At 37.6% G+C, this 25,678-nt stretch overlaps 1 pseudogene; it reads left to right on the top strand.

The window, feature by feature from the left end:
* The first annotated feature begins 3,277 nt into the window (after positions 1–3,277).
* Positions 3,278–4,643, top strand: LOC149144962 (suppressor of mec-8 and unc-52 protein homolog 1-like; annotated as a pseudogene).
* The last annotated feature ends 21,035 nt before the right edge of the window (positions 4,644–25,678 follow it).

Raw genomic sequence — 25,678 nt, forward strand, 5'->3', positions numbered from 1 at the left:
TTGATTGTTGATGGTGGACAGTGGTCAGACACATATGAAGGCTGAAATCATCTGCCTGATGACTCCAATGTTCAAGATCCTGAGCTTCGACTTCACTGCCAAAGAATCCAATTTTCAGAACGTTGATGGTAATCACCGATGACAGGGTATGTGGAAAATCCATTATCTAGTGAAATGTTATTGATTTTAATGGATGAGATAGCAAAATTTCATATTGATCAGAGTTTTTTAACATCATTGTTTCTTAGCTTGAAATCCAGCTGACTCACACCTGAGAATAAACATTGTTTTCTTGGCTTAGTGGTTGAAAGATTGGAAAATGAAATTGAATAATTGGATGTTCAAATTAAATCACATGAATTCCAAGACCCAAAACAGTTCTTGGAAACTCTCCCTCCTCCCAAAGAAGAAAAGATAAGGCTGCCCTTGGATGGTTGGATTGAAGGATGTTATGATTTACAGCGAGGATGTGACAATCTCCAGCCAAAATTTATGTTAATGAGCTGGGGCAGCAGATAGAATCTGGTTTCTATGATCCCATATTAGCATATATGGAATATATTTTTAAGTTGAAAGAAAAACTAGGTTGCCTTTTACAGAGCCAGAGGTACTATGGGTATATATTGCTGGAATAATTTCCAGTTGTTTCCTGGTTCAAGCATTTCCAAGCAGCAACTTTGTCATATTTACTTGAATGGCTGATATGGCATTACAACATCACTTGATCCATTGATTTTGCAGCAAAGTAGGGTAGGTTTGTGTAAATAAATAAGCTTCCAAAGGCAACATTTCGTCTCCGGTATTTGTTTATGTACAAGTTGTAGTATGTATTTGTTTGGATTGGTATGAGTTGTTTTGAGTTTGAAGTTGTTTGACCGTATTTCCCAATGGATGAGGCACTTGGTCTACGGTGTTCTTGACACCTCCAAGGAGCTGCCATCCCAATGGAGCCGATGTTAGAGTCAGTCTTCGCAGCCTGTCACCAGGGATCAACATGAGATCTTACTATGTTTGGTTTGGTTAGCTTTTTTGAACATTATATTTAGCCCAAAACATGTCATAAGTCTATTCATCAGGAGCAGCTCGGAAAGAGATTTCCAACGGTATATTACACTCCAAAAACCGGCTCTCGGATCAAAAGATATGACCAAATGAGTGATTGGCTCAAAGACCCTCCTGTGCAGTAGTTTAGGTATTGAATGATCTAGAGGAAACTAGGAAATGTCAGTGTTTGGTTTTGTGGCTGGACTATGATAGACAAGAAGAGACTTATTTTAGTATGAAGTTGGTGTTCAAATTATAGAAATATATAATGAGCAGGTTCACGATCTGCTTGCAAGTGATGGTTCAAAAAAGAGGCTTGTGATCCGAGGCATATCCTAACTCAATGGCCTCAGTGTTCCTGATGCTAGTATGTTGCCTGTGGAATCAATACCAGATGCTTTAGATTTAATGAAAATTGGACAAAAGAACAGGGCAATAGGTGCTATTGCTCTCAATGAACGTAGTAGTCGTTTTCACAGTGTCTTGACTGTACATGTGCAAGGAATAGACTTGTCTTCTAGAGCTATTCTTCATGGGTGCCTTCATTTGGTTGACCTTGCTGGGACCGAGAGGGTTAACAGGTTAGAGGTCACTGGGTATAAACTTAGAGAAGCACAACATTTCAATGAATCTCTGTCAGCTCTTTCGGATATCATATCTGCTTTAGCCAACAAAAGTGCTCATGTACCATATCGTAACAGCAAGCCTACTTAGATTCTTCAGGATTCCTTAGGTGTTGTTGAGATTGCAACAAGATGATGGCGCTTAGTGAAAAGAGTCGCCTTCACTAAGTGGGCCCGTAGGCAAATTATGGCGCAAGTTCTATTTTTGGATCACAGCAGGGATGATCACAGCAGGAGTGACCACAGCAGGGATGATCACAGCAGGAGTGATCACATCAGGAGTGATCAAAGTCTATTTTTAGACTGGCTGTCAAAAATAGAAAAGTCAAATATTATTGTCTCATAATAATATTTGGAATATAAACCTGATCTTATTCTCTTGGAGCACTTCAGTTTGAGCTACAGATGTGGCACATGCAGCTGTCAGAAGGAAGTACGCTTTCTTTGTGGGTCAATTGAGTTGTTGCATGCATGACTTCAGTTAGAACTCAATCAGTTGAGTTTGGTGGAGTTGATTGTGGAGTTGATGGAGTTGTGTTCAGTTTGACTTGGTTAAACTAGTTGTAATTAGTCTAACTGCAAATAGACTAATGATGAGTTGTTAAACTAATTATTAACTCATAATACAACTAAAGAATACATCAGTTAACTCAGTTGCATGTGCATGTTCAGTTCAGCAGGGACAGATGTTAGAGGATCAGATTGCTATCAGTTGTGACTATGGTTGTGCATGAGGATTTGCACAATCAATGGGATTGAGTTATTCCAATGAGAATTGGCCAATACCAAGTGATTATAGCCTTTGCTCACGTCTTTCCCAGTGTGAGTGATTCTTTAGAGGTAAATACGAGTTTGGTTAAACCATTCTCATTCATTCTTGAGCAGGTATTGAGCAGTGGAGGCAGGCAAGCAGTGGAATAGATTTGGAGATCAGATCTGAGCTGTATTGTGTGTAACAGGTGGAGATAGTGCTGGATAATTGTGAGAAGTATTGACTATTGTAATGTTACATGTTCTCAATCATTAATATACAGATAGTGTGGGGTTTTCAGCTGTAAGCTTTCCCCGGGTTACATACTGTGTTAATGTGTGCATGCTCTTGATGTTTTATTGTTATTGATGCTGCTAAATTGATGATCAATGTAGAGGAGCTTATGTATTGTGTGTGTATTCTGCAATAGTACATGATCAGGATAATATCCATTGAATATGTGTTAAATTATTCAAAATTTCTACAGGTGCTGCACAAAGGAACATGGAGAGTTAGGAAACTTAAGGATCATATTGCAACACTGAAAGATGCTATTACAAAGAAAGATACTGAGATTGAACGCTTACAGACATTGGAAGAGTCAAGATTCCATGCTCAAAATACTAATTCTCATGGCGACAAACTTAGGACCGAAGGCCCAACCCAACTCTAAGTCTCAGCGCCCCTTGCATCAACAACACACACAACTATAAGCGCAACATTTACACCTAGGCAATAAATAGAAACAACAATCGCACAGTTAGTTTCTAAAGAAAGGTTATTATCATGATATTCAACACATCAAGTGTCAAGGGGATTAATTCCCATAGCGTGCGGTTGAATACTGAGTTATTTAGGAATGGTGACCAAGACCTTGAGTCATCTGTATGGGAATTCAAAAATGCCTTTTTGCAACATCATGGTAAAAAGTGTTATAAAAATTGTGCTACCATTTTGCAAAGAGAATTCTTTGCACGAAACATTTCAAACACTGCAAAATGAATGTCAGGTTTCTCTTAATACTGTAGACAGCCTTGAAACATTTGTAGTAGATATCAATAGCGGAATATGGGATGTGATACTGCCACAAGTTGCATAGCTTAAACTTCCTAGAAAGAAGCTAGAAGACTTGTATGAACAGATTGTATTGGAGATAATTTAACTTCGAGAATTAGATACTGCAAGAGCTATTCTAAGGCCGACTCAAGCAATGGGTTTCATGAAGCAGGAGCAACCTGAGCGCTATCTACGCTTGGAACACCTTCTAGTTCACACATATTTTGATCTTTGTGAGGCTTATCACGAGTCCTCAAAAGAGAAGAGGCGGTCACAAATCGTTTCGATTAATGGCCTTGATTGGTCAATCTTTGAAGTGGCAACAACATCGAGGATTACCTCCTCCAGGTACACAGTTTGATCTCTTCAGGGGCACTGCAGTAGTAAAGGCAGATGAGGAAGAAATGTATCCGACAACACTGGCACATACAATTAAATTTGGGAAACAAAGCCACCCAAAATGTGCTCGTTTCTCTCCAGATGGTCAATACCTTGTCTCTTGCTCAGTTGATGGATTCATAGGGGTCTGGGTCTACATTAGTGGGAAGCTTAAAAAGGATCTTCAGTATCAAGCTGATGATTCCTTTATGATGCATGATGATGTTGTCCTCTGTGTTGACTTCAGTCGAGATTCAGAGATACTGGCTTCTGGTTCACAGGATGGGAAAATTAAGGTATGGCATATACGAACAGGTCAGTGTTTAAGGCATCCAGAGCATGCACATTCTCAGGGCATTACAAGACTTTCCTTCTCTAGTGATGGTAGTTAGCTTTTAAGCACTTCATTTGACAATATTGCAAGAATACATGGGCTCAAATTTGGCAAAGCGTTAAAGGAATTTTGTGGTCATACATCTTACGTAAATGATGCAATATTCACAAGTGATGGGGGTCATGTTATTACTGCTTCTAGTGATTGTACTGTACAGGTTTAGGATGTGAAGACAACTGATTGTATTCAAACATTTAAACCTCCACCTCCTCTCAAGGGAGGTGATGTATTAGTGAATTCTGTCCACCTTTTTCCAAAGAATTCAGAGCACATTGTAGTCTGCAACAAGGCATTATCAATCTATATCATGACACTCCAAGGGAAGGTTGTCAAAAATTTGTCATCTGGAAAAAGAGGAGGAAACACTAGAAAGGTCGAAATCATGCAGCAAGTGTAAGAAAGCCAGCAGGACATGTGTATTCAAAAAAGGTAACTCAAGTGCAGAGTCAATTATCTTTGCATATGGAGAGAGCACGTGTTATCTCTGGAAGGCTTACAGGTTTAGCAGGATGTGTCTAGTTAAAGAAAGCAGTGCAGGTTGTGAGTCCATCTTCTTTGCGCCTCGAGGAAGAGCCACCTGATGTTTCTGACAAAATCATCAAACATGAAATGGAGAGCTTTATGCCACTTATGTAATCAGAAAAGCCATCTCAAGAAAACTGTCCCAGATTCAAGGAAATGGAGTAACAGAGGAAAATTAATGGTGAAAACTGAAGTGTCAGAGTTGTCAGGCACAAATCCAGCAGTGGTTAAGAAAAATCTCAGATTTCAGGGCTTAATATCAGCAGTCAAAGATTGAAACAGCAATACAAGGGCAGCTTTTGTGGAATTCCACCCTTAAATGAAGTAGATCTTGGCCAAAATCCACTAATGTTGGTTTTCAAAACAACTCTATTTTCCATAGTTCACGAGAGTTTTATTTAGTTTTGTTTTATAGTTATAATATTGTTTTATGTTAGGATTTTATTATTAATTTTTATTCTATTTTTTATTACCTATGTTGAGGAAATAAAAATAATTTTGTAATATTATAAATAGAATTAGTTTTGAAGATGTAGAGGTTCGATGTTTGCAACAGGAAGAAGCATTTGGACTGTGTAAAGTTTTATTGAATATCATAATAAAGCAATTTTTTCCCTTTAGGCCTGGGATTCATCACGGTGCTTAAATGTTCAATATGGTCTTTTTCTCCTGTAATTCATTTACATATTATTTTTTTATCCTTTGTTTCAACATTATCTAAGTTATATGTTAGGAATTCATCCATAATGATGCTCCTTTCATGATGATTTTGCTGTTAGCTATAATGTTTATCTTAGCAGAATTCATCTGTTTCTAGATGCTCTGTTGAGCAACCTCGTTATTTTATTTCATCTAAAGTTGTTGCTGCAGATCCATCCTTTGTTTGATGCCTGTAGGGCAACGTGCTTTCTCCCTCTACTTCTCACATTTACAATCTTCACTTGGCTGAACATGGCACTTAATTTGCCCCAGGTTTGCCGGCAGAAACTAACATTGATTCCATAGTCCAAATCATCTTTTCTCTTGCTGTTTCAACCCAAAACAAATCCAATCAAATCCTCTGATCTACTATACCTAGCCTAAAATCAGCATTCATTTCAGTCATCTCAAGCCCTAGTTGCCATATTCTAATTGAGATTGACAAGGAGAGAGCCCTCTCCCGACCTGGTAGGGCTAGCTACCAGGTTAAGCGTGGTTTGATGTTACCCTAGACCTGCCTTTCTTTAGCCTGAGGTCGATCTAGGCACTAACACATTCCATGAGTTCAATCTAAATAAATATAGGCTCTTTCATCCACCTACATAATTTTTCAACTATTTCCTTCAAATAAATTAAAGCAGTTTTAGGACTATTCCACCTGGAGATACGCCAACACTTGTCTAACAAATAGAAAAATTTACTTAGCATATTGATTTAGTTTCTTTAGTCATTTGAAGAGGTATCTTCTTTGTTGATCCTGGTTCTAGATGAGTCCCTAAGATTTAGAAGACATTCCTATTAAATCAATGAAGCTTGGAGCTTTCTGGGAGTTGGAATTTTGTTCTTTGCGGTCTTTCCTACCTCTTGTCAAACGGGGGAGGGACCTGGATTTTTCTTTAACACTTATGAAAAGGATGGAGAGGAGGAAGAATTACCTTATTCATCCTTCTTTGTAGGTACAAAATCTCCAACCATATTTCTCTCATTTTTTCCAAAATTGGCTTCATTTTCTGCCCTCAATTCCTTATCTTGGGTTTATTTAGGAACTGTTTGAAAGACCTCTTCCAATGACCTTTCAGAACCTAATTCTTTATCCTTGTCTGCATGTGCACTTCTAGAATCTTTATTTTTGCGGTGACATGATTTCTTATGTGGTTTTTCATGGATTTCCTTTCCACCCTTTGATTTTTTGACTATAAATCCAAAAATTGAAGATTCCTGATGATTCCTTGTGCTTTTAGGTGAATGAAAAACCTCTTTTTTCAAACCATTAACATCTCTTTTCACCTCATTTTCTAGCTTATCCTCTTTTGAAACAAAATGTTCTTGTGGAATGGATGTTTCTTTCGAAGACATGAAATTCTCTTGTCCTTTAGATCTCTATTTCCCCTCTATAGCTTGGAGTGGAGGGTCCTCTCCCATATATGGGGGTCCTTCTGATTCCATTTTATCTACATATTCTTTCCTACCATGAGCATTTTCCTTTGTTGTTGTTGGGCCTAAGAATTATCCTTAAAATACATCCACTTTCACTCCATTCACACATTTTCTCACTTCTATTCCACCACCATGTCACCACATAAGCTTCACTTTCATCATTAAATGGGTTACCAATGTGTTTTCCAAAATATTATTAATTCTTAGTATTTTTAAGAGAATTTGTGGTTAAACTTTAGAAAATAATATCCATATACTTATACCTAACAATTAGAATGAGTTTGTTGACATGTGTAGGTACAAAGGAAGCTTCTAAGGCACCCTTATGTGGCACTCTATATTCAAATTCGAATTTGAGGAGATCAAGGACCTCACGGATAAGATCATGGACCTCATGGAGAAGATCATGGAGGATAGGGTTATATGTCACCATTGGTTGAGAGATATGTGAATCTGAAGAGGGAATAGTGGATCCACATTTATAAGTTTGTTATCATAACTTTTGTATAAATAGGAGTGTTATCTCCTTCATTTGTAATTTGGAATTTAGAATTTAGAATTGAGAAGTTAGAAAGTTAGAATTTAGAACCTTAGGATCTTATAAGTTTGTAATGAGAAGTTAGAATTTAGAATCATTGTAATGGAGATTTTAGAACCTCTTAGAATGTAGAACTTGTAATTGCAATTTGCAATTGATGATAAATAAAATGGAGTTTCTTTGATCTTCTACATTTGACTTCTCTTTTGATTTCTTGTGAATCCTTGGAAGGGCCCCCATTATCTAGCAAGTACACTTTTGTTTTGGTAAGCTTTCATTTTATTTTTGTTTGTAAAATTACTATGATTAGAAATATTAATGAATAGTCTCCTGTAAGGGAGATTTAATATTTCTTACACTTGTCACAATGTCTTTAGATTTCATTTTGTTAAATGACAAAATAGGTGTTGTAGATCCCAATGAAAGACCTCTTGTAAGGGAGCTTTGGATTTTTTTCACCTAGCTTAGTTTAGTTTATCTCTAAGTCCACATACGGTGGATGTTCCTCGAAGTTTTAATTTCCCAAGTTAATAGTAAATGGAACTCTAATTTGAATCCACATTTTAGACCCAACATTTTGGCGTCGTTGCCAGGGATAATCATTTAGAGATAGACTTAGGAAATTATTTTTATTGCAATTTCTTTTTATGGACTAACTTGTGAAACCTGGTGACAACAGGATCTTCATAAAGGTGTTCAAGTTTGAGCTTCTTTATTTTTCATACTTAGTTTGATTTTAAATTCAGTTTTTTATCAAATCCCGTATTTCTTACTAATTCATCTACAAATGAAAAATTTGAAGATGTTAAACATGTACTTCTTGGAGAGCAAAAACAATATTGAAGATTGGTTTCAAAAGAACATTGCACCAAATTCAAGAATAAAATAGGTTAATCACATCCTTGCAAATAATCAGGTAAAAATTTTAAATCTTGATGTGAGCATTTTCGAATTCTTAGTCCGTAGGTGGCTTCACTGGAAGCATTCTTTTACCTAGGAAATAAAAAAATCTTTCAAGCAAGTTAAGGCACAATAGATTAGAAAAATAAAACGAGATCTCGCTAGAGTTTTTAGCCTTGTTTTTCTTTGAAAAAAAAATCATCATTTCTCATGAATAAATTTACACTTCATCCACGCTAACTTGCAAAAATAATAAAAAAACAAATCAATAGGTTAGTATGCTTTCTTCCCGTGCTTCGAGCGATCAGGAAAGATCAGAAAATCTATTGATTTATTTTGCACAAATCAATAAAAATCTCTTGCTTGGAATTTGCACAAATCATTAAAACTACAACATTATAAGAAATCGAAATCATTTTTTTTAAATTCATTTATTTTTTATTCCAAATTCAAAAATTAAATATGTAGTTTAGTGATTTGATCAATATTTTAAAACTCTCTGCATATGTTTATTTACTCCTAACATAACACAATTTGCAGCTCCATGACATACAAAATATTCATTATATTTTGCTTTGATTTGTTGGGATCATTTCTTCAAACAAGCCAAATCTGTATACAAACAATTCAATGCCAGTCTTTAAGGAAGAAATCTACAATAAAAATACATTTGGCTTGATCTAACTGCAAACAAATATTTGCTCTTAATCTTTTTGAAACCGATTATTTCATGACAAGGGAGGTTTTACATGATTACTCTATCCTCTGTCTTGCAATTTCAAGTTAAAACTAAAAACAATTATAAAGAAATCGAAGCAGATAAGCAACAAATAAATGTTGTTTGTAAAAAGTTCTAAAAACTTTTAGAATCAAGTCTTTATAAACAAAGCACCCAAACTCAATAATACTGCTCCACATATATGATGCTCATAGAACATGATGCTCATAGAACAACTAGTGCTAGCATCAATAATACTAGCATATAACTGCATGGAAGTCATTGTGGAAGCTGTTAGGTTCCTATACCAATAGGAGTCATAATTTTGAATGAATAAGGTTAAGCCTTGTAAAATTGTACATACCTTTGCTTTCTGTAAATGTTTTCCATATTAAAAAATTTAAAAATGTAAAGAGGGTATGTCCTAAAAGAAATATCAAAGGACAAAACGAATAAGAGAAGGTCAAAAATGAAAATATATGAACCCCAAAAACAAAAAGAGACCATGAAAGTGTGCAAGTATAAATGCCACTACTATTTAATTTTATGCATAATAATGATTGTGTGCAGCTTGTTATTCATGCCACAATCCATGGTAATCAAACTATTTAATCTTGATTATATCATGCTTTGAATTTTATGTTTATAATTAGAGAATAAAATCTGACCAAACAGTTTAATCTTGGCAGATCAGTAGATAGGTAGAGAAATAAAAGGAGCTCATAAGCTTAATCTAAGCCCTTGGAAGACATAAGGTTAGAAGTAGATAGTTTGTTTTATAAAAGAAAAAGTAGGATAAGGGTTTGCTAGCCTAAATGCACCCAAATAAATGAAGAAAAAATGTTAGGGTAAGTAAATGGGTAAGTAGGAGAAAGGTTGCTAAAGTATAAATTTGATTGGATCAAAACATATGTATCATGCTTAGACACATATTTCAATATGTATAATCAATTATGGAAGAAAAAACAAAGGTTTTCAAGTTAATATGATTAACTCCCCCTCATTCATTGTTTTGCTTACTAATTTCCTATCCACAAGTATGTTCTAGCACTTTAAATCCTTCAAGTCAAAGAGGCTCAGAGCATTTCCCTGACTTTTGGTGGGACCGGACCCTTGGCTTAATGACTTATGGACATCAAGTGTTAGAATCCCCTTCATAAAAGTCATCCCCCTTCACTACCCTAATAAAACCCCTTTTCCTAAGGTTAAAATTCATTTGCATATGAAAAGTAAAGCAACTCCATGTTAAATCCATTTTCATTTGAAAAGCCCACAAAAAATATTTTATCCTAAGTATAAAGCGTATGCACAAACATTACCTTTTTACTTAGGGGTATATCAACTCCGCTCATCATATTTCATATTAATTTTTTATATAATTATGTTAATCCCGATATACCTTTTCCTGTATATTAATTAAATCCCCTATATAAATATCCCAACCCTTAGTTTAATTATAAACTATAGTTGACCCCCTACTTCATACCCTCGACAAAATTTGCTTAACTTACCAGTTTTTGGTAATGTTGGGTTAATCCCGTCATTAAACCTTGTTCGATCAATTAATCCCCTCATTAACTTTGAATAAATCCCAAACCGCTGAGGATTAAAGCCCTGGGCCCCCTCGACACCTTAGTTCATTTCATCTGTGCACCTTCTTCACCCGACTACCGTCCGATCATCATCGCCCGCATCTAATGGTCCATATCCATATCGGATCCGCCCGACGCCCGACCTTTACCCGTCCGATAAAGTGGTTTTGCCCCGAACCCCATATGCTACGTGTCAAGCGCGGAGGTAGATCGGGTGACCCCTCTGAAATACCACTTCCTCCATAAAAGCGGTGCAATGGCCTAGGAAATTGCCTCCCCGCTCAACCCGATAAACCACCTACTATTCATTCATAAAATTGCCTGCCAAAAAGTGACCGTTGCTTAATAAAAAGGCCAAGAAGCCCTTTTTCGTCTTTTTTTGCTCGAGCTCTTTGAAAACCTATGCAAACCAGTGCGACACCTGCAAACCTGAAAACTACCAATTGACCCCATTTCAGTCCTCAAAGAAGTTGCAAAGACCACCTTCAAAGCTCTCATAGGCCTTTCATCTTTCCGTCGTCGTCCAGAACACCATTTTTGAAGTCAATTCACCTAAACTCTAAGTATTTGTGAACGAATTACCAAATTCCCTTTCAAAATTTGAAAACGTTCACTCTTAAAGTGCTTTAATTAAGTAAAATTAATTGAAAAATACTTTCAAGTTAACACCACATACCCAAGCCCTTCTCAAAGTTTCCAAATTGCCTTCCAACCCTCTGATACAACCCTACACTGCCAAATTCAAATCCACAAGAACTGAATTATGGCTGCCCCTGTCACCATGGATGTCTGACCTATCACAACTCCCCATTTAGACCTAGACCACCTTCCCCTGGCGGACAAGGATTTTCAAATCAAAGACACAAGTGCATATGAGGTCCTGCTCAAAATTCATTGTTTGAGTAAAGATAGATACCTAAACCATTCAGATGACATTGGCCTTTGGGACTCCAATTTTCCCAAATACCAGTTTCCCCAAGTACATATTTTTCCTGAAATTGTCCATATGTGCCATGCCTGTTACATTCCCAACCAGAGAGCTATAATGTCCCCTGACCAGAAAGTCCTATTTACCATCACAGCTGAATCAATCAATGAGATGTTACAAGTCCAACCAGGTCCAAACCTGACCCCACTCTCAATTGGAGATTTGTTAGACCAGTACACCAAGTTGAGTCCATCAAAACTGGCCCAATTATTCCAAACTTTCATTGTAGAAGAGAAACACATTCCCAAAGATGCCCCTCCATATGTTTCTACCATTTTCTCTGAAAGGGGCAAGCATATTGTGACTATGATATCATGTATTTTGGGCTGCACCACTGATGAATTTGTTGATGAGCTTATCCTGGCCTTCATGTCCATTTTCACCCTAGGAAAGCCTCTTGCTACTATATACAATTATGCCCAGTTCATAGCTGAAAGGATGCATGAACAGTTTACTAGAATGCATAATGAGAGAGTGTTCAAGTACTCATCTGTACTTTACCATATGTTTTTGTATTATCAATCAGACAGATTTCCTTTCACCCTCCAGAAGCTTGATACTAGAGGCCAACCCAGGTCTGTCATATTTTGGACACCATTATTCCACAAGTATTCATCACCATACACTTATACAGACTTCATTGACTCTTTTGTCCATCTAGTCATGACTATGCTGACAGGAAGTCCTCCACCCAGAATAAGCCAAGATATCAAAAGAGTCCTCCAGTTGTCCAAGCAAAGTAAAGTGGGAGATTGGTACCTTTACCAAAACCACACTGAGATAAGAATCTATGGTTGCCAGCTAGCCCCATACAAACTCCCCAAATACCTCCCCATGAGGTTATTTTCTCTAGAGTATTATAGGCAAATAATGAATTCTGATGAAGTAAATTTTGTCTCAGCCAAGAAAAGAACACAGTTCAGAGTCAAAAACTAGTTAGGCCCTTTCATTTGCAATTCTAGAGAAGCAGGGCAGGAGGTAGATCTGATTCTGCAACAAATGAAGTTCCAAAACAGTTTCATGTGGAGATATGACCCTCAAGGGTTTATGACTAAACTTAGACAAAAGGTCAAATTGGGGCCTTACATCCACCACCCCATACCAGAGATAGAAAGATATGCCAATCAATCTGAGTGGTTGGAGAACACTCTCATAGACAGGGATAGTACAAAGGTAGATGTTGAAAATACCTTGATTTATCTAGAGAGACAACTTGATGAAAACTCATTCCTGCAGGTACCGCAACAAGAAGCCACCATGAGTACCCCTATAGTTTTGTAGACTCCTCAGAATGGGGAAAGGAATCCCAAGAGGAATAGGGAGGGACCCTCCACTTCATGCATGGACACATACAATGTGCAGTATGAAGGTAGCCAGAGCAAACAGCCAAGGTTCAATCTTGTTTCAGAAGAGGAAGTCACAGAAGGCTCAGCGGAAGTAACCAATAATGAATTTGACATGAGCAAGGGCACAACTCCATCTGGAGAAACACAGGAGCCATCTACCTCACACACTCAAATGTTAGAAAGGCAGCTCAGTGTAGAAGTCTCCTCCTTCAGTAGGCCTGCTGAAAAAGATAAGGATATTAAGGACAGGTTTAAAGAAATCAAGATGAGAAATGAAAAACTGAAGGCACAATTTTATGCACAGTATCTCAAGATTACACCTACCAATCAAACTAGGTTTATGTCAGCTTTTGACATCAAGGAATTAAAGATGCAAATGTATTTCATAAAACAAACTGTGCAACCACCAAGGACATCAACAGATTACAAGAAAATTGATTTTGAGGTATTGGCAAGGGATATTCATCCCATTGACCAAATTGAATTCCATAAACAGGCTGGAGAAATTATTTACTCCACCCTTACAGGTAAAGCCATAACTCCCCATCAATTGCAAAATTCATTGACCAATATCTCACCGCAATATCAGTTGGAGAAGGCCTCCTCATAGGCCAAAGACACCAGAATCAAGTCTTTGGAGGACTTAGTGATTGAATTAGGACATGATCCCAAATACATCAAAGCCACTGAACAACTGATCAAGAAAAAGAAGGATGAAATTGCAGCACTTAAAAATCAATTGAAGATACCTCAGTTGCATCATTCCCAAACATATGAAGTCTTGGAAAACCAAACCAGACATGAAGAATTGATGGACTTAGTCCTAAAATTAAATGATCAGTTAAGGGAAACATATAATGAATTGGACACTTTAATTCAATTGAAGCAAGGTGATATTGCCATTACATCTGTAAATGTCATCCCAACAGTCTCAACAACTGTTCCTTCCTCATTGCCCACTGCACAACAGGTTTCAACGGAGTCTACATCAACAACAGGTACAACAGGTGAAGGAGCAGCAAAGTTGGTTAGAGCCATGGAGGAAATGTCCATACATGCAACAGAGATGAATAAGCTGAAAGAAAAGGTGACAAGCTTGGAAACTGATTACAAGCTTGCCAAAATCATGCACAAAGAAGAAGTGCAAAAAGCTGCCAGAATGAGTGAAAGATTAAAAGCCATGGAGAAGGACCTAACACTGAAAGAACCTCTTGGACAAGCTAAGGAACTACTATGGGCCAATATCATTGACTTTGTCAATGATATTTGGCCATCTATTTAGGTGATTTTTGAACAAATAGATTTAATAAAGATGGCTACAGAAGCCATCCAAAAGGTAAAAGAAGAATTAGGAGAGATGCCCGAAGATGCCACTAGAATCATCTAATTCCTTAACAGTAAAAATAGATATGAGCTTCAGGAATTGGAAATTGAGGACAAAACTAAAACAATTTTGTAGGTGTTAGAGTCGGTCTAGTAGCCCTCCACCACAGATCAAAGCTCTTTGCATTTCATGATTAGGTGTCCCATCAGTGTGATCATGTTGCATTCCGTTAGGCATGCCATAACTTTGGTGGAGGAGTTTGTGTCTTTTATTCCCCTCCTGTTTGGAACTGCTGGTTCAGGTTTGTTTAAGTAAATAAAATCTTCAAAGGGTCATTCATCTTGTTTTAAATTTCGAGGTCGTAGGTCTAGGGTTGAGTCAATTTTTGTCTTGAGAGGTCATAAAGGACCAGCAGGCCAGAGGGATGTCCTTCATAAAAAATCATTTCAATAATTCTCATTATTGTACAGCTAAATTTTCACCTTGTTTTCAAAACTCTGTTTTTGAAAAACAAAGGTCATTATCTCGTTTTTGTAAAAAATTGTCAAAATTTCAAATTCTCCAAATGTTGAAGCGCAGCCTTGGTCTCCTTTGCCAAAGCATCTCAGAAGCCATCCCTGCAAAAATTTTCAGAAGAAATCATCATTTCAACCAATTTTTTTTTTCAAAAAAAGGAAACCAGAAGTCAGAGCCAATTAATTCAAAAAGTGTCAACACTCAAACATTATAAAGTGGGTTTTGGGCAAATAAAAATAAAAAAGGAGCCTATAAAAGCACATCACTCTTCATTAGCAACTCATTTGCCTCTCACAAGCCAAGTGAATCCTTGCAAAGGCGATTTCAAGAGTCATTGAGCAAATTGGGCAGTTTCAGGGGCGCGCTACGCATCAACGCGATTTTTCCAGTGCATTTTTACTCAGGCGCTACGCACCAGAGGGGCGCTACGCGTTGGGCAAGGTGCGCTACGCGTTGGTTTTTCGCCCAATAAAATGCCAGCAAGCTACCAAATCCTCTTTTCTCTCAAGCAAATTTCAGCATTTGAAAAAGTCAAACAACAGTTAATTGGGTGCAAAGTCAGCAATACATTTCAACCATCTTGCCTTCAAAACCATGTCAGAAACCAAATCAGATTATGAGCAGAGTTATGACAGTGATTCGACACCGGAGATAGAAGTGCCAAGGAGGCATCATAAGGGTGGTAAAGGTGGTCGGCATGTCAGGGAGGAGCCCACTTCTTTGGATCAGTTGCAAGCTTGTCCACTTGCAATGACATGTTTTCAGTATCATTCATGCTTTGGATATTGTGAGCGGATCTCGCAAATTCAACATCACAGAGAACTAGTCCGCTTGTTTTTCCTACATTTGCACAATGGCCAGGTGAACCTTGCAGGAGTGGACTTCACCCTATCACTCGAAATTGTTGCTCAAGCCACCGGGATACCAAATGTTGGGGAGGAGTGGAACAAGCGCCAGCAACTAGACAGATTTCATTATGAACCATATATCAAACCCGGGTGTATGAGACACCTAACTGCTGTTTTACCCTTCAGATTCCTAAGGGATGAGTATGCACCCTTGATGAGGCTCATTATGCGCTATTTCACTTGTGAGGGCAGATTTTCACGTTTATATTCGTACCATATCCGTTTGTTGATGCATTTCACCCGGGTACGAATGATGAACATTCCATTTTTCATGTGCCGAAATATAGAGAGGATGGTGCCCTTAGTGCAAAGGAAGAACCCCGCACAGCAACACAAGAGTATATATCATTATGCACTGATCGAGATCATAGTGATACATCGGTTGGCATAGCAGGGTATTGCTTGGGAGGATTTCATCTCTCGCGACTTCTTCACGGTGCCACAGCCACCCCCTGAGATTGTCCATGATGAGGGAGGGCCTTCACATCAGTTTCACATTCCAGAGCCCAAGCATGTCAGCACTCCAACATGTGTTACATATTAGAGAGGCCACAGAGCCTTATTTGCATCTGCACGGCGAGTATTATCTCCACACTAGGTGGAAGGGGTCTCGCTTTCTTCATCAGCACAGCGAGTGTTATCTCCACATCAGGTGGAAGGGGCCTCGCTTTCGATAGCAGCACAGGTACAGGAGAGAGGCAAGCAGCCCATGATTGATGAGGGACCATCAGGTGATCCGGACATAGACATTATTGACCTTGACATCAGTTCTCCTAGCTCGGAGCTAAAGGAGATCATTCAGCAACAGAAGACTGAAAATCGCTTGTTGCAACAGAAATTGGAAATGGCCAATTGGAAAATCAACTACTTGGAGCAGCGTAACAAGCAGCTAGAAGATGAACACACTTTTGATGAGTTGCGGCGAATCCGAGAAGACCGAAACTTGGCTCGCAAGAGACCCGATGATTTGACACCTATTGAGTAAGGGTCTATGCTCATCCGGGTGAACACTCATTTAGAGAAGTTGCTAGCCAAGGCAAACAAGGACAAAGATATGCTCCGCCACATGAAGAATCATTATTGGGCCCGCATGCATGTGTGCAAAGCGAAAATGAAGGTACTCAAAGGACGATTGGCCAAGGCACTAAAACGGAGGAAAAGGCCCGATCCACTTCATATTTTGGTCGAAGCCTCCTTGAAGGAGCATGGTGCTCAATGATACACCCCCAGCTCAAAATTTAGAAAATTTGGAGCAATTTTGGTCAATTTTGAATTTTTTTTTTGCTAAAAACAGGTTTTTTCCCTCAACGCGTAGCGCGCCGTGCGCTACCCTGAAGATGGGGAGGTCCATTTCACAAAAAATCTGCATTTTTGGATTTGTCATGACAAATTACACTTACTCAGCCACTTCCAAGACATTTCATTGAGGTTTGGGCCCCCAAAAGGTCAAAAACAAGCAAAAAATGACCTTCTGCCACTTTTTGGACACACAGGAGGTAGTCTTGGGAGATTGCATTTTTGGAGGGGCAAATGGGCACCAAATTGAGAATTTCCACTTGGGATGGAGAGTAGACATCCATACCTTTCGAACAACCCCACTTGAGCCTCATTTGGATGCCGGGAAGTGCCCCAAAAGTGGGCTCAAAGGCGCGCTACGCATCAGGGAAATTTGCCAGTTTTTCATCTACAGCTCAGGACAACGCAACTTTTGACTAGTTTTGACTTTTCATGGGATTTTTCACCCTCTTTGATGTAACTAATGTATTTTCATGATGACATGACACTTTTTTACCTATTCTAGAAGATTCATTCATAAAATAGCAAAAAATTAATGAATGAATTGGTTTCCTAACTTATAGAGGCAAGTTGTTTTGACTGCCTAGATTGTAGTGCTCAGTTTAGAATTGGTTGAAACAGCTCCTAGGATGATGAGCTCGACCCCTAGAGGCAAGGAAATGTGTTAGATTGCCTATATTATGTACTTTCTTAGTCATTTTCATGGTTGGACTCTTGAGGGATAAGCTTAGACTGTATTACTCTTTGTATCTCTGCAATTTTGGCAAAGGAAAGACCAGGGTTTTGTAGCACTATTTGGGATTCCTGTGGTTATTTGTGTTGATGGTGTGTTTCTCTCATGTACTTGTAAGTTTGTTATGTGTATCATTTTCCTACTCTTCTCTTCTGCAAATTAAGTAAATGAAGTGTTAAGGTAGAATTCATGGTTTCTATGCTCTGCCTTTAAGTTTGCTTAATATTTATGTTTTCATCTGTTTAAGGAGAACTCCTGATGGTTTCTTGCTCTCCTTAGCTCCTTACCAGTCATACCTATCCATGCACTTCCTTCAAAGGCATCAAGACAATCTCCTACCTTGCCCCAAAAAGACCTCTGCAAAAACTGTGTCTCATCCCCGCACCCAAAATTGTCGTGCTCAGTTTTCCAACAAAACCCTAAAAATTTGAAATCAAACTTTCCCTATCAGTTTACTAGCCTAAAATCAGTGTTCTTTATTGGTCATCTCAGCCCTTTGAAGACCTTTTGCCGAGATAGACCTGGAGAGAGCCCTCTCCTGTCCTCGTAGGGCTAGCTACGAGGCTAAGTGGTTTGATGTTGCCTTGGATTTTGCCTTCCTCAGCCTGAGGCCAAATTCGAGCACTAATAGTAGGTAAGAAAGGTCCTCTCCAAGAGGAACTTAATGCTAAACTTGGAGGACAAGTCTCAGAATATGCAGGTAGTCGTTAATAGATTTATGGCTAAATTTCAAATTTTGAGAGAGAACGGGTTACCCAGTCCCTTAGTAATAAATGACAAGCTCATGACACATTAGGATTACAACAACAAAATTAGAGAGCTAGAAAAAGAACATGTTAGTACCTCATCAGTCAAGGCATTTCCAACAGGCAAAGTACTTTATCAGACATTTGAAAACTTGTTTTACCTCCAGCATGAGGTAAAACACTTGTTCGTCAATAAGCCTACTTTTGCTAAGTACACCAAGGCAGATGAAATATATAGGAGGATGCTTAAGATCCAATTACCTAATGCTGAGACATGGGAAAAATTGACTGATTTACTGTGAGAAATATGCAGTAAAAAGGTTAAAGTATAGTAAAAGTAAAACAGCCAGGTAAAAAGATGAAGACATATCAACAGGGTCAAAGAGTATCAGTGTCAAAGTGTATCAGATGAAAGACAAAAGTAAATGAAGCTTCCAACGTGAAAGATCAAACATCAAAGCAACATAAAGGGCTAAAATCAAACCATAAAGGCCAACAATACCAAAATAAAAGGGACAGCATGAAAGCAGTTCAATAGCTGTCTCTATCTTCTTGCAAGAAGATATTTTTATTTCCTAGATTAAATCTCAAGTTAGTTTGAGATATTTTGTAATAATTTTTGTATAAATACTTCACAATTCGAAGTATGTAGGGTGGATTCTTAGAAATTTCTATAGAATTTTGATAAAAAATATTGTAAAGCTATTGTATCATTGACTGAGCCAACAAGCTGGATTGATGAATAAAGACAAGATATTTCACAGGATTCATGTGTTGAGCGAAGTGCAAACAAGTATTTTCTTATGTTATCATTATCTTTCTTAAAGTTTTTCCACAATCTTTAATGTATTTCTAAATCTGAATGCTATAACTGGAACAATATCTCAAAATTTGTTTAATTACACTCTGTTTTAACAATTATGCATATAAATGTTTTCAACTGATATCTAAGTTAAGGAATTCTTAATTGCTCCTTAGTTTAGGTTGTTTCTTGCTAATCTAAATCAAAGGATTCTTAATTGCCCTTTGCTTTCGATTACCCTCTATTCCTCATTCATATCTCGGTTTGAGAACCCTTAATTGCTCTCTCACCCTGATTAAAACCATTTCACCCCCCTATTCCAAAGACCTGCACTTTACTCTGCTAGCTTGCCCTTTGAACATTCCCTTTAGTGAGTTGATCCAGTTCTGCTGCCCTTCTGTTGACTCCATAGCCCAATGGTCTAAAGACATCATTCTATCCATCTGTTTCAAGGATCCCACCATCTAATCTTGAATACAAATAAAAAACCCCCAGAACATTCATATGGCTCCTGAAATCCAAACAAACAAAGCTAAATCATATAGAGAGAGCCTTCTCTGGGTCTAGGTTGGCTAGCGCCTATGCTCCAAAGTTGGTTTGTGGTTACCTTGGTCATTTTCTTTCTTCTAATAACTTCTAGAGAAATTTATGAGTGATAACATAGTGGTGACCATATTGGGGAGCAGCGAATCCTTAGTCCTAACAAAGCTTTAAGAAAATTCTAAATCTACATCCTAAGCCTTTTAAAGTCATTTGTTAGAAGTTATTTTGAAAAAATCTCACAAAAAAAATTAAAAAATTTGAAATTCTGGCTTCTAGGAAGACTCATTTTACTAGGGCTAATCCAGATCCAAACCCTGCCCCAGTAGTTGATAATCCCAACCTAATTTCAAGAAAATCTAAAAAAGAAGAAAGTTCGGTTAGCCAAATACCATTAGTTAAAGCTAATTCATGTCCTGATGAGTGGTTATTTTTAGAAGAACTTCCCTTTGATGTGCCATTTGATCTTTCATTATTTAGAACAAAATCTGAAAATGCAATCGATGAAACTATTCTAGATCCTGATTTTATTGCAGACCTTGAAGTTCAACAGGCCAACAAATCAATTGATGAATACATTCTAAAATCTCCACAATCATCCATTAATACTGCCATGACCCCTGAGCTTTCTGAACAATTTTCCATTACTTTGAGTTCACCATTGTTCCCTTCAACTTCAACAATAATACCTTCTGAAGTCCATTCTTCACCACCATTTATACCTACACTCCCTCACCAACCTATCGTTACTCATTCATCATCTACTAGTCCTGGTTCTTCATCCACTGCTGCATCATCTCCAAGTACCTCAACCCCACATCTCAACCTCTCCCAACTTACAACCATCATGGCCAGATATGCTCCCTTAAACTTTAATGTGGCCCTGGCTCCTATGCCAGCAGACTACCAAAGTAAAATTGTTCAATTTGATGGCACAGGACATTACACTGCACAACAACATGTCAACAAGATGACAAATTACTTTGAGTTGCACGAAATTGACACAGATAATGTTCAAATGAGATTGTTTGCCCAGACTTTAGCTGGTGATGTTAGGAAATGGTTTAGAGCATTGCCTGCTAATAATATTGATAGTTTAGATATGTTTTACCAGCAATTTTTGTATTGATTTATCGAACATTTGGAGTATCACCTTGTTTTGGCATTAAAATTAAAACTTCTTCTTGTAGTATGCTTTTATGTAACGTACTAATCTGCAGGACACAAAAAATCTCTAATTCCAAGCTTTTTTCCATGCACATTCCATGAGCAATCTGACACAAACAGGGAGTTAACTTATTTTTCATGGATATTTATTAAAAATGGACTGTTATAAACATCATGAATTGGACTAAAATTAAACTTTTGATTTTCCTTAATCTGTATCATTTTGGCATACAATTTTTGCGTAAGAATCAGGAAGGGAAAGGCTATTTCTTCTTGAACACACTTATGTTCTTTATGCCAAGTTATTATTTGCAGGTTTTGGGTGATCAAATGATCATTAAGGAGATTAAATTGAGCCGAAAATTGGTCTTCAAAAGACAAATTTCATGAGAAATTATAAAGAACAAGTCCATGATCATAAACGAAATTTCCAAAAAATTACAAGTTATTGCAACTACCTGTAATAGCTTAATGGTTTGATGTTGCATCACATATTAGCAAATTCGAAGATCTAGGGTTTGTTCCTAAATGTCCAAGGATGATGAAATACCTATCCACTCTTGAATTTGAAGTCTATAGGTGGCTGGTCAACGCTGGTCAAACTCAACTATTTTAGCAGAAATTCCATAATTAATGAGAAGATTTGCTATATTTGAGATTTTTTATGCCATAATTCACTTTTTACCAGCAAGAGTCATTATCCATTTCTCATTTATCCACATACACTTCATTACATTTTCATCAATCGTAACCCACCAATAAAAGCAACGAAGCTCATTTACAAGCTTTTTGTTCCACTTTACATATTTAATTTCATTTTCCTTTTTCCTACCCTTGCAAATAAAACCTTGCTTCCATACACCATTGAGTCCATAGTCCTTGAGTCTAAATATTTTTCTAAAAACACCTTGAAGCTTGCATGCCTTAAGGGCAAGCTATCATGATGATAAACAAAGGGAATACACCAATGTCCCTTGTTCATCGGATATTCTAAGTATTCGACAACAACAAATTCATTCATACTTAGAAAGATGTGTTAGGGGCATCTTGATTCTCATCCACATCAAAGATGGGAGCTCTCATGTTGACTAGTGGCATCTATTAATGGCCACTAAGTTAACAATTTCTTGTTATGTTTGACATCGAAACATTTATTCACATGACAAGAATTGTGCCAACGAGTGTTGAAGACTTGAAGATCCATCATTTTGTAGCTGAGGAAGCAGATTTAATTTCATTACTTTTCAGTTTTTGATGTAAATGACTTGAGGACAAGTCAATAAATAAGGTTGGGGGGAAAGTGTAATTTTGAATTTTATAGACCTTCCAAGCCTTATACATTTTCAGCCACATTCAACAACAGATTCTGAACATCCAGTGACAGATTTAGCAGCAGATGCAACAACAATAAAAGATTCACTTTTTCGACTTCATCCACCGTTTTCACAACCAAGTGAAGAAGACTATGATCACAATTTTGCAGCCACACATGCACAACTCTCATCCATTTTTGAAAGGGTAAGTTGAGGTATGATATTTTGTAACTTTTAACCATTTAATTCCTTGAAAGCTAGAATGATAATTTTTGGAAAAAACTTCCTTTCCTCATTTCATAAAATTTCCAAAACCATCAGTTTGTTTTGGTGGGGGGGGGAGGGGGGGGGGGGGGGGGGGGGGAATACATTTACATTCATACTTTGTCACGTTCATATTCATATATCACAATATAAAACCCACATACCTTCAAAATATAGTCACTATTACATGAGCATATAAATGGCTTTGTAAAAAGTACTTAAAAGCTAATTGGATGCAACACAATCATGGTTGTTACACAAGAACCAACCAATTTGCAATTCATCAAAAACACTTTGCAAAAGTTAAGTAAATGATATCATGCAAAGTTTAAGCCAAAGCTCAAGTATAAAAAAGTAATGTAATAGATTACATGAGGACATGCAACACCTTCAGTTTGGGGGTATGTTGGGCCTAAGAACTATCCTTAAAATACATCCAATTTCACTCCATTCACACATTTTCTCACCTTTGTTCCACCACCATGTCACCACATTAGCTTCACTTTCATCATTAAATGGGTTACCAATGTGTTTTCCAAAATATTACTAATTCTTAGTATTTTTAAGAGGATTTGTGGTTAAAATTTAGAAAATAATATCCATATACTTATACCTAACAATTAGAATGAGTTTGATGACATGTGTAGGTACAAGGGAAGCTTCTAAGGCACCCTTATGTGACACTCATGTTCAAATTCAAATTTGAGGAGATCATGGACATCATGGATAAGATCATGGACCTAATGGAGAAGATCATGGAGGATAGGGTTATGTGTCACCATTGGTTGAGAGATATGTGAATCTGAAGAGGGAATAGTGGATCCACATTTATGAATTTGCTATCATAACTTTTGTATAATTAGGAGTGTTATCTCCTTCATTTGTAATTTGTAATTTAGAATTTAAAATTAAGAAGTTAGAATTTTGAACCTTAGGATCTTATAAGTTTGTAATGAGAAGTTAGAATTTAGAATCATTGTAATGGAGATTTTAGAACCTCTTGGAATGTAGAACTTGTATTTGCAATTTGCAATTGATGATAAATAAAATGGAGTTTCTTTGATCTTCTACATTTGACTTCTCTTTTGATGTGCTTGTGAATCCTTGGAAGCCCCCCCATTGTCTAGCAAGTACACTTTTTTTTTTCCCATGGAAAAAGTCGTAATTTCTATTAATATATAAGAAATTACATTTTGTAGATGCCAAGGCCTATGCATATGGAGGCATGTTTGCCTATCAAGATACATGAATAACTGTCCAGATAAAACTTTACTGCTAATCGTTGATCCTCCACGTAGGGAGTCTGTAATAACCATATTGTATCAAAACTACCCTCAACAGAAAGAGGGAAAAAGGTTCAAAATTATATCTTCTCTGCGCAGAGAGAGTTATATGTGTGCCGAAACCAAGACTGTTGTATCTACAGCCGTTATAATAGATATGAGAAAATAAACATGATTTTTACAATGAGATCTACAAAATCTTGGGCTTAAAGCCCAATTTGTCCATGTTCTACGAACGGTCTGTGGTAATATTGATGGTGAGTACCATCAATCTCCTCCTGGATCAACCAGTCATTGCCTGTAGATGCGTTGCCTCTTTTGAAAGTTGATCAGCCTTCGAGTTTTGTTCCCTGTAGATATGTCGACAGACAAAAGAGTCAAAGATGTCTATCAATCTACGAGCTTCTCCTAGAATATGCCTTAGTGTATATGCATTGCAGTGTGATGCATTGTTGAGCCAATTACATACATTTTTGAATCACCAAACAATTGAATATGTCTGCAATGATGAACTAATGCAGAGTAAATGAGATGTTTTGCTGTGCAGAGTTCAGCAAAGTTGTTGGTACCCATCCCCAAGTTTATTTGAATTTTAAACCAGTGGGTATCATTCAGGTATAGTATGGCTCCCCCACCACATCCTGCTTCCTGAGCAGAACCATCAAAATATGCCCATGGTTTGGATTTATCTATGGTTTCAGGTATGATGGTGCGCGGAGGGGATATGTTGTCATCCTCGGGAAGGAGATCGTAATCAGAGATAATATGATGTAGTATGGAAGGCCAGTGAGGGTCCTTGAGATTGAATATGGACTAGTTTCTAGTTATCCAAATGGCCTAGCAGACAAGGAGAGGCATGTTCCTGGCTTTTCCTTTGTGGGCTAGGCACCAGGTATTCCAGATCTCATGGACGTTGTTTCCGTGCCAGGGGTTCAGGGTAGGGAAGTGTGCTGTAATACCGTTCCAAAACTCCTTAGTGGACGGGCAGTTCAGGAAGAGATGTTCAGTGTTCTCTTCATCATGTCGACAGAGATGGCATCGAAAGGGACCATGGAAGGATCTTTTCATTAGATTGGCACCAGTAGGGATCTTGTCAAATAGAATGTTCCACAGTCACATGCGAGTGCGGGGGCGGCCTTGAGCTTCCAAAAAGTTCTCCAGTTCGGGTCAATAGTCTGAGGTTTATGGGGATCCATGAGCCTGATGTATCCTTCTTTTGGGGTATAAGTTCCATTATTTGCGAAAGCCCAAATAATTTCATCAGGATCCTCTGTTAGACGGATTTGGGCCTATGTGAGAGCTTCAATGTAGAGTTGCCAATCCAGTCTCCTAGCAAGTACACTTTTGTTTTGGTAAGCTTTCATTTTATGTTTGTTTGTAAAATTAAGATGATTAGAAATATTAATGAATAGTCTTCTGTAAGGGAGCTTTAATATTTCTTACACTTGTCACAATGTCTTTATATTTCATTTTGTTAAATGACTAAATAGGTGTTGGAGATCCCAATGAAAGACCTCCTATAAGAGAGCTTTGACATTTCTTCACCTAGCTTAGTTTAGTTTGTCTCTAAGTGCACATACGGTGGATGTTCCTCGAAGTTTTACTTTCCTGGGATGATAGTAAATGGAACTCTAATTTGCATCCGCATTTTAGACCCAACAACTGCTGCCTAAGTTGTATATCCTTCGTTGAGATCGCCCTCTAAAGAGGCGAATGGGTTAACTGATTTGGGAGTTTTATCAAAGTCTGCTTCTCTTTCTTGCCGGATTAGATCTTCTAGGTTCTTATTTGAGGAGGCGT

The sequence above is a fragment of the Pinus tabuliformis genome, chromosome X, assembly GCF_031772625.1.
Source record: "Pinus tabuliformis cultivar Carrire ecotype Pingquan chromosome X, CPIR1, whole genome shotgun sequence".
Taxonomy (NCBI): Eukaryota; Viridiplantae; Streptophyta; class Pinopsida; order Pinales; family Pinaceae; genus Pinus; species Pinus tabuliformis.